This window comes from Montipora capricornis, chromosome 5, assembly GCF_036669925.1.
Source record: "Montipora capricornis isolate CH-2021 chromosome 5, ASM3666992v2, whole genome shotgun sequence".
Classification (NCBI taxonomy): Eukaryota; Metazoa; Cnidaria; class Anthozoa; order Scleractinia; family Acroporidae; genus Montipora; species Montipora capricornis.
In genome coordinates, this window is record NC_090887.1 from 19495738 (window position 1) to 19506793 (window position 11056).

The window sequence follows — 11056 nt, forward strand, 5'->3', positions numbered from 1 at the left end:
TTGTTCATGCATATTCATCAATTCAATCATTAATCGGTTTTTATGCATATTTATAAAATTTCATGAAAAAACTTGCGTGTTTATTTAATTTCATGCATATTCATGATTTCATGCATATTTACTATTTATTCTGCATCTTTATCATTTATTCATTCGAATTTCATGCATATTCATCAAATTTCAAGCATATTTATCGATTTTCATATTCATGCTGTCGTGCATATCATTTCAGAAATGCCCAATAAATTCAATTCATACTTGGCAAAAGAGAACAAGTTACAAAAAAGAAACGCCATTCTTTATTATTTCGATAGGCCTTTTCAAAACAGTTTGAGCCTCAACACAAAAAAAATGATACAAGTCTGTGATACTTCTTAAACTATCATTCCTTAAGTCAAATGTAAAATGTATAGGACTGTTTCTAACTTCACATCATCAGAAATGGCAAATGACAAGAATTCAAAACGCCTAAATTAAAGTATTAATACAGTGTTGTCTTCGAAAGCTATTTATGGAACACCCGCGTCTTAAACATCAATGAAACTGAGAAGAAAATGACTTGCTTTGAAGCTGAAATTATTGAAATTTAAACCTAGAGAAGTGAGTTCTCAATAAATTCTCTTTAAACTATGAATAAAGATAAATAATCTTATCACATAAGTAGATTTCACAGAAATGTAGTCTGAATAACTCTAAAAGCTACGGCTCCATATGAAGTTCTTTTTTTTACAGTCTTTTATTCGTTCAGGTGAAGTTGGACGGTAGATCAGTTTGTAGATAAACAGCAGAAATGTTGTTTGTGATATGACCTAAAAATACAAAAGCACATTTTAAAATCATCCTAACAAACGTCAACTCTACATCTAACTAACAACGTTGTTTTATTTGTGAAACTGTAAGGCATTACCACTCGGGTAAAAATGAATTGTTTTCTTTTTAGCAGCACAATTCACTTAGTTACCACAAAATTGGTATGTCTGGAAAAACATAAAAAAGCTGCCCCTCGATTTTGACGTGTCACCATATCTGCTCAGAAATATTTACTTGATGTTTGCACTTGAACACGACCTAATGTCCATCAAACATCATCATGCAAAAATTGGAACATAAGTGCTGAATAAAAGATTTTGCAGGTAACTAGTTTGTAATTTCTCACTTCAGTGACAGTTCATCGTCAACAAAGGAATGGACTTCACAGCCTCCAAGACTTTAAAATCAGATTGAAATACAACAAGCAAGAATCGAAAGCAAAGATACTGTGCTTACCAGTGATGGACAAGGCCCAGCAGAGGCAGACGTTTTGTACAGTGGGCATTTGTAAAGCAAGGATACTGGGATATAGTTCATTCTAGGCTCCATATGCAAGATGAAACAATGCTGCAGAGCAAAAAAGAAAAAGGTAAAGCTTTAAAACTTTTAGACCGTAACAAAGCAAGATTAAAACCTAAGCATCAATGGTAACATCTAATTAAAAAAAGGAATTACAGAGAAGATAACTCTAAAACTCCTAAAGAGACATTGAATCATTATAAAACTAAAATAAACAATTAACGAAGCAATGCGCACATAACTTTTTTTGTGTAACACAAAAGTTATAATTGATTCTAAGCTAACATCAAATTTCTGCTTCTTTCACAGAGCATTACTTCATGCCCAAGGGGACCAACAATGACAACTTTGAACGATCAAATAAATGAAAGCACATTTATCGATTGTCATGCATATCCATCAGTTGATCAATTTCATGCATGTATTTATAGATTCTCCTTATTTCATGCATACTGTAATGCATATTCATTGATACGAGTCTATTTCATGCATTTTATTTTCCTTTGTACACATGTACCAATGGTTTATAAAAAAAATACCTTTTCCTATCATGTCTTGTATATTGAAAGTCGGGCAGTTTTAGTTTTAATCGACTGAGGATCAAACCATTAACACGAATAGTGAACAATGACATTATGAATTATTCATATGGCTATAGATTTAAACCAATTTTAGCAGCGACAATTGATACAAACCTGATTGTTCAAGGATTTGTCCAGCTCGAGTGACATCACCACCAGACCCTTAATGGCTTTCTGTAGTTGCTATAAAGAAGTCTAAATGAAACGGGGATCATAATCAGCGAGTCCCTAAAATACAAGTTGCTTGGCAACGAGAGAAAGAACAAATGAAAATCAGGACTCTGATTTTTTTAGTTGTCCCTTCCTCCGTTGCCAAGCCAAGCAACTTGTATGCTATTCTTCTCACGGGCACATACACCTTATTCCCAAATGGCCGCTGATTTTATGCGGATACAAATTGGCCCTTGTTGCCTCGTTCAACATAAAATATTCTTTTGAATTTTAAGCTTAAGAACATGGCATCCAGGGCTTATTCGAATAAAAGCAAAAGAATATTTAAATGGTGACCATTTTGGAATAAGGTGTATTACACCTTTCCATCGTATCAAGTATCAGTGAGTCCCAATTTGTGCTGTTCTAACTAATGTCCTTTCCCATTGTATCCACCTCGACGTCAAACGTCTTTTGGATCTGCTAGATTCAAGTAGTATAAGAAAATTTGAATTTGGCCCATAAAATTTCTCATTGTGGTAGTCTGTTGTTTTAGTTGGCAAGCGTATTTGCACTTCCATCAATCCTTCTTATATGGACTTAGAATGTACAATGGCTAAGAATTTAAAAAAAAAATTAAATGAATCATAAAATGCCTGAAAACCAGGCAATATCATGTAAAAAAAAGGTGTATGAAATATCTATTTACCCCATGGGAGTACTAATGACGGAAGCATTGCCCGGACAATACTGTGAAACACCTACAAATTGTGAAAAACTATATTTTTAAGGTGCCTACCTTGATTACTTTTAAGAGAGAATTAAATTCGGCCAGTTCTTGTCCAAGTACGGTAGTCAACGAATTAACGCCTCCCTTGGCATCAGTCTGAAAATTAAAGAAGCATGCTTTAAGAGAGAAAAAAAAAACTCACTTTTCTTTCTGATTTCCCCCCTTTCAACTTTTCGTGCCCTTTCTTGTCTCAATATTTTGCATTCCAAGACCTCTTTGGTTTCACATTTGCTTTAAAACATACTTGACAATTAAGGCAGAAAAAGCACTGCGTTTTTTCGTACTAAAATTGCATACCAGCTGTGTTGACAGGTACTCGCTTCATTTTAAAGTGCTAGTACAATAAAGAAAAATAAAAAAAATAAAATAAAAAACAGTTCTCTTTTTTCTTCACATTTTGGAATTACTTGCGTCGAATGCTTAACACGGACTACTGACCTTGTGCTCTCACATTGATTTCCAAGATCTCTCAACCCACGACCCTTCAGTCTTCCCTCAAACATAGCTTTGCCAGCCTCTTCTATATCAAGAGCAACAGGCAATTTAGACTGGATGCTTTCAGCAAGCTCGCAAACAATCTCATCGTTTGTTGTATCGCTTCCTCCGCTGGCCAAACGCAGGTGCAGTTCCAACATTGCACTTATCACGGCATCAGTTTTTGGGTCTGCAAATAACAAGATCATAGTAGTTAACTATTTGTATAGGTAATCACGTGATTTCGAGTGCAATTTGGAATAAACAAACACAAGTAAATTGTTCAAAGACGAGCAAAATCAGACTAATTCGGCTACCTCGATGTTGTACCCAATTGAAATCGTTTGGAAATAAAAACGTCTTGTTCCAAGTATTTCCGTATCATTTAAATGTGAATGCTTAATTCATTGTCATGCAAATTCAACACACAAAGAATCTTAGCCCCGAGAGATTGGAATTGGGTACAACATTGAGTTAGCCGAATTGGTGTCTTGCACGAGCGAGTAGGGTGAATGCATTTTGCAGTCTGAAAAAAATTATAAGTGCTTATTTATTGCAAACTGCACGAGAAAAATCATTTGACTACTAAACACTTAATAATCGAGAGTGAGGTCATTACAACAAAATATCAAAATGCGGTCGAGGTTTGAGACTTTGCTGTAATGACCGAACGGTCAAGGTTAAGTTTTTTTATTATATGGCTAACAGAATGGTTTCAAAGGAAGAAAAAACTAATTAGCCATTCACAGCATGCGTCATATCGGCCAGAAACACCAGCAACAACAATAGCCTATGAGGCGAAGGCTTTCACAAGATTCACATGAAAACACGAAGGCGTTAAAATAAGCAGAATGAAAGGAACGATGGTAAACGATTGTTGTCATCTTGGTGACAATCGAAACGAAGCTAACAAGAAAAACGAGTAATTAAAAAGAAAACAACCCGACGTTTCCAGTGTTATCTCTGCCCAGATAAATGACAGAGGCAAAAGACTTGCATGCCGTGGCATCCCTGTGGCCAAGTAACCTAATCAATCCAATGAATACAAAGTGTAGTAGTCCGTTCTCTCTCACCTGGAAAGCAATGTTTGCGTTATCATGCATTCGAAATATCTATGGCTCGTCACCAATTGGTAGACTGTCGATATAATCCCTCTACTCTCACAGTCCATGATATCCCGTTAACCACAAATTAAGTGCTACTTTAACCTACTATTTTCCTATATCAGGAAGAACTGTCTCGTCACTGTTGAATAGTTTTTTGACTGTACCAGCTAGGAAATTTCTTTAAACATCAGGATGCTTCGTTGTAGTGATGATTTTGTTCCAAAATGGTCACCATGTAAATTTATTTTGCTTCATTCAAGCAGCTCTTGTCACCTTGTCCCAGTCAAACATTGTTTTAATTTTGAGCCAAAATGGATGTGTAGTGAAAAAAACGATACTGAATGTAATTGCTTTTCTAATACAAACCACTTCTTGGAAGACATTTACAACAAATTTGGTTGTAGACATTACCAACTACGGTTTAAAGTTACCCATGGAAATAGTGAGGATTCCATTAAAATGGATCACACCAGTTTCAACATGCAATTTCAAGAAAACGTCAACTGGAACGATTAACTTAATCACACTGTTTCACGTAACAACAGTGTTATGGTATCATGCGAGACACTAATAATTGGTTAACCAGATGATCTCATTTGGTATCATGACAAAAAAAAACAACAGTGCTTATGAAAAAGTTTGGATGGCAAACAAAGAGTATTATCGTATTTTTGGAAGTCACCTATAGTCCAGTTTGTCGACAGAATTCAAACTAGTTTGAGCATCCTTAATATCATTGCTACAAAGCTAGTGTAACGACAGAATTCTGAAAAATTTAATAGGGCCTAATGGATTACAGAGACACATATCCTTTAAAATATCTTCTTTTGTTAAAGAAAATTTCGAAAGCCTACAATTGATTCCCCTGGCTGAGGCTTTTTTAAAATATGCGCTTCAGTCAGCTGAACAAACGTTTCCACTTTATTTATTCTCCGAAATCGTCCAAAATAGAGAGTGGTCACAGTTTGATCCATAGCCGAGCATGGAAGGGGAATGGGTCCAATATCGGGTTGACGTCACAGACTGCTTTGTATTGGGACAACCTCGAACCCAGGCTCTCTCTCTTGTCCTCCCTTGTCGTCGAGAGAGACAAGGAAGGAGAAGAGAGAGAGCCTGGGTTCGAGGTTGGTATTGGGATAGTTTTTTGAAAACAGTGACGCAAAGTAATTTGTGACGTCAACCCGATCCCCTTCATTGCTCTGTTATGGATCAAAGTATGACCACTTTTCCCGTCTTTCAAAGCGAATGCATAGTGAATTCAATGAAGACAACACAATGGAGAAGAAATAAAGGGGAAAAGGTTGTTGAGGTGATAGGCACTTAAAGCCAAAGAGCTTGGTAAATGGAAAAATTGATACAATAGACCATATTCGTATTCTCAGTATTGGACTGGAACTAGCTTGCAATGGAAGCTAATGCGGGGGAATCTTTTCAAATGCAAATACTTTGTAATATATTTCCCCGCAATAGCCTCCATTGCAAGCTAGTTCCTGTCCAATACTGAGAATACGAATACGGTCTATTGATATTCTCACCTGGTCTACAAAACTTCAAGAATCTTGGGCGAGAAGAATCTTCCAAGAATGGTCACCAGGTACCGCTGATCCAAAAGCATCAGTAACTCGTCCTTCATATGTGCTCTGTGAAAAACAAACATGTGAAAACTCCTGAGTTCCAGTTCTTAACCATGCAAGTAATATCTCGCTTAGTGCGTGATCTGCCCTCCCTGAAACATATCAAATAATGTTGTAAAACAGTGTTAAATGTTGTCCAGCTTTCTCGAGTTCATTGAAGGGTGAATGAGAAAAGAGTGGTTTTTTTTTTTCAATCAATTTGCAGTCTTGCCCCAGCACAGCCACAATTGGACTCATTTTTAGATACACTTTTACGTGCGAAAACAAACAAAGGGCCGCCACTTTAAGGACGGTGCCTACAAATTTATAAAAGGTATTTTCTCGCGGTTTACTGAATATGCGGGAAAAGCAGATCTCAACAAGTGTCATTGAAATCCAACATGAAAATTGTGGGTAACCCCGCATTTTTCGAAGATAACTAATCAACAACATTTGTAAAAAGCTTTAACATACAATGCAATGTATGGTGTTCTTTTCGAAACTGAAGCTTAATTATCTCTGCAAAAATGCATGGTTACCCCTAATTTGCGTTTTGGATACCAAGAGCACTTGCTATTACGTTCTCCTTTCTCCACAGAGTTTTCAAGTGTGCAAAAATATCCCTGTATTTATAAGCACTAGCAATAGGAAATCCGAGTATCTTGAGATGCGCAGAACATATGCGCAATAACAATAATAGGCACCGTCCTTAACCAATCAGCAGAAGCCATGTCACGTGTGACTGCTTACGCTATGTGTTTTTTAGGGTACTAAAAAAAATACACATTTGCATAAACATCGATAAATATGCATGGATTTGATGAATATCCATGAAAATCGATAAATGTGCATGAAATCATGAATATGTAAGAATTCGATAAATACGCATACATGAATATACATAAAATCATGAATATGCATGAAATGGACCGAAATATGATATTGAAAGATGTGCCTGAAATGGACATCAGTCTATAATATGTATTAAATAGAGAGGGATTGTTGATTAGCCTACAAGACGAATGCATTAATAAATAAATATGCAGGATTAAGAAAAGAAAATGTTAGTTCATATAATTTGGCAATGAAAGTTGATGAATAGTGTAAGGCTATAATTTATGATTGATGTTAATAATTACAATCAGTTTTAAGAAATGGCTTTAATTAATCATGTGAATGAATAATAAGAAATGTGATTATGAATCATTTGGATTAAAGGTAATGGTAAACGATTAATAATGGATAATTGTGAACGTGGCTGTTGGATTTTGGAGAATAGAAATAATTTATTGGGTATGATCATAAATCAAAGCAAGTTTTTTTTTTTTACCAGGTTTCCTCCATGCGGTCCAATGTACATTTCCTTCACTCCAGCCTCTGGACAGCTCAGTCATAAAACAGCAGTTCTGATATCCAATTTGATTGGCTTGCTATCAACACCTGAAACAAAAACAAAAAATAATAATTATGATACCTAGGTAAAAGACAACGTACATGATCTGTTTCACTCTTCTTGCGAAATTTCGTTGCAAAGTTGTCTGACTGGGTTTCTTCGCGCTTCCTCCACTCTTCAAGTAATGAAATAAGATCTAGAAAGATCTTTTCATGAAGTTAATATAATAATTAAGTTACTGCAACTTACTAAAAAGTTGGACTACTCAAAACATTTGAAATAAAAACGGCCTTTTTGAAATAATGAGCTTGCGTGTCATTTGTTACTGGCTGAAAAAACGTATCATTTCTTATTTCTACAATAGGCTAATTTCGAATTGTGCAGCAACAAAAGAACAGAGTCGAGGTTCAGGGGAATAATTAGCATTTTGTATTGTTCAGAACAAAGGAAAATGCAAATTATTCCCCTGAACCTCGACTCTGTTCCTTTGTTGCTGCACAATTCGAAACTAGCCTATTTACATGTGTGGAATATGAGGAATTGCATGACGACGAAACTAGTCTACCAAAGAAAACAATAATGAAGGATTTCGCGAAAATGGGAATGTATTATATACAAAAGATAAAGCTGCCGTACAAGGAAGGCGTGGTCAGGGATTTGGGGGGAGGGGCGTTCTATCAGATTCCATGTCCTCATGAAAATATGATGACTTCAAGATTATCATGCATGGTCTGTCAAAAAGGTGTTTCTTAGAGCTTGAGTTGGGAGGATTAGAGAGGATTGAAGAAATGGGGATTGAGCTCAATCTGTCTTTTAAGGTGTTTAAAATCTAGCGGTTCTTAAATATTTCAAGTTTTCTATATGTATTACTTGCTGTAAATTGTTTTTCATGATAAAGACGTTAGTAATGGTTCGCAATGTTTACTTTTAAGTTTAAGCGTCGACTTGTAAGAATAGTTATTTGATTTATCATTTCAAAATATTCATCCTTTACTGTAAAAAATACTATTTTAACTGAACGTTATCGTTAAGAATGAAAAAAAAATAACAAAAGAATTAAATGGTTTTTAAAGTCAATTGGAAGAAAGATGTTTAATTTGCCATTGCTACAGCCGTTGTCAACAGGTAGCGTAATTAAGGAAAAAAAAAGGAAAGGCACACACGGTTTAGACAAATAGCCGTTAATACAATAACGAGAGGTAGCGATTGATAGGAAGTTTTACTTACAGTCCGAATTTTGGCAGATGGCCTTGCAAGTCTTCATTGTGCACTGGCTGTATTGTGCTTGAAATATTCTGTTTGTAGTTTAAGGTGCCTCAAACCAGTTTCAACACTTTCAAAACACTTTGTTATTAGAAGGATTGACATTACAACACTTTATCACCTAACAGCAATGTTATGGTACCATTTAAACATCAATTTCTGCTGAAAAAGATGCAGTCTTTTTTGTGATGTAACAAGTTACCATGGCAATAGGAAAGCCTTGCAAAAACACCCTATGTTTTGGCTTTAGTTGCTCATATCTGAAAAACGAACTGAATGACCCAATTTTTTTATTGCATTAAAGTAATCAGCAGGCCAAGATGAAACTCTCTACTAAGTTTCAAAAAATTTCTGTGTAGCGGATTCAGAGCTACCTTAAATTTACAATTATTTAAGGTGGCTCTGAATTCGCTCCAAAGAACTTTTTTAAACTTTGCAGAAGGTTTTATTCTGGCATGCTAATTGCATTTCAGAAATAAGTCACCAAGTTCGTTTTTGAGAGATGAGCATCTAAAGCCAAAGTATGGGGTGTTCTTTTAAGGCGTTCCTGTTGCCACGGTAACGTTTTACGTCACAAAAATGACCGAATCTTTTTCAGGAGTAATTGGTGTTTGATATGGTACCCAACATTGCTGTTAAGTAATAAATTGTTGTAGTGCCAATCCTTTCTTTCAAGTTTTAAAACTGGTTTGAGCCGCCTTAAATAAGAATGAGTAAATGGAACTACTCTGAAAGAAATGCAAAAATGCACTTACGTTTTGAGTAATGCTGACAACGTGGATTACTTGCTTGTTTGCGTGGTTCGTAATGATCGTCATTTGCTAATTACAATAGAACCTTCCACGGTTTTTGACGCTATCTTGGCAGGGGGATCCAATGAAATTAGAGGTTGTAAAGACCTGTGTCCTATCTCAGGTGCTTTGTTTCTCGTTAGGTAAATAGACCTTTCCACTGACTGCGGCGGGGGGGGGGGGCAAACACGGTTAAAATTACAGTTAATGTATGGGATTTTGGCCGAAATAGAACCGCTGTAACGCCGCAACAAACAGGCGGATTTCCATAGTGAAAGTATCTTAAAAGACATTTGCACTGAGATTATTTTCACGAAATTTAAAAAGCAGATTGAGGCTATAACTTACCATAAACGAATTTTTAAGATCATGCAAATTGCCGCAAAATTATGAAAACCGAGTCCAGCTATTCTTTTCGTTCGTCCTCGCAGTTTCTTTTGTCAGTTCCCAGAGTCAACTGCTCCACATTTGGGGGTCGCGCCTTCACCCAGGCTCCACCGGTTCTATGGAACTCATTCGAATTTACAGACGTCGTACCTTCTTTAATGCTCTTACTTTCTGTTGAATAAATGATGTCTATAAAGCTATTTAAATTAGTGGCAAAAGTTAAGAAATCCGCCTTTTTATAGCGGCGCTACAGCGGTTCCAAGTCGGCCAAAATCTCATACATTTACTGTAATTTTAGCCGTGAGAGAGTACACAACTGGTTACTGAAAGACGAAAGTGCGTTAAAACATAGTTAATAGAGAGGACTGGTTTGGAAGCTTGGCAAACATCAAAGGAGAAAACAAAGAGGCCAAGATTTAGGTTGGAAAGTCCACGACCGTGCACAATCTTTTGTTTTGCCCTCATACACTATACATGAATTGCGTGGTCAACACGTTTCTACTGGTTAGTTCCTCAGTACGGAGTAAACAACTATTTTGTTTTGTGCACGATTAAGACCAAAAAAAAGAACAAAAACCTACAAAAAAGAAAGCTGTCGGGTTTAATAACTATTCCCGTCTATTAACTATGGTTAAAAGTTATTAATTCATTCATTTATTATTTCTAATTTGCAAGAACTTTACGAGTCAAACTATTAGTATTATTCCAAACAAAATTGTTAAGGATGATTGAAGATGAGTTGTCAAAACTTAGGACTTTGGGATTTAAGTGGTATTTTGTAGCGTTCAAATCTTGCTTCAAGTCGTTATTTGTTTATTGGCTGTGTCGAAGTGTTATTATGACCTCGCTTGTATTAGCTGCTGTTGTCAACGGGTGTCGTTAATGAACGAAAAAAGGCAAACATGATGTGGGGAGAAGGAATGTTACTGAATACAGGACCAAAACATTGATAGTGCGTTGTACTTACAGAACGAATGTTATTACCTGGTATGAAGGGTCTTAAATTTTCAATGTGTTGTTAACTGCTTGTATGTTTAAGCTGAAAAAAAAAGGAAATGTGCTTAAAACAAATTTAAATTTTAAAGACACTTGGATCGATTAATGTTTCCAACTGAGGTCACAATAATTAGGATCCATTAATGTTGGCTGGAAATTATAATGTCTGCTGTAACAAATGTT

General features: G+C 35.8%; 1 long non-coding RNA gene across 1 annotated transcript; it reads right to left on the bottom strand.

Annotated features, from left to right (window-relative positions):
* Positions 1 to 311: 311 nt before the first annotated feature.
* LOC138048858 (uncharacterized) lies at positions 312 to 7487 on the bottom strand. Its single transcript, XR_011132226.1, has 7 exons — positions 7374 to 7487; positions 5966 to 6070; positions 3302 to 3514; positions 2860 to 2946; positions 2025 to 2105; positions 1267 to 1377; positions 312 to 809 (listed from the first exon to the last, which is right to left on the bottom strand). It is a non-coding gene; the product is annotated as an uncharacterized lncRNA (long non-coding RNA).
* Positions 7488 to 11056: the final 3569 nt, after the last annotated feature.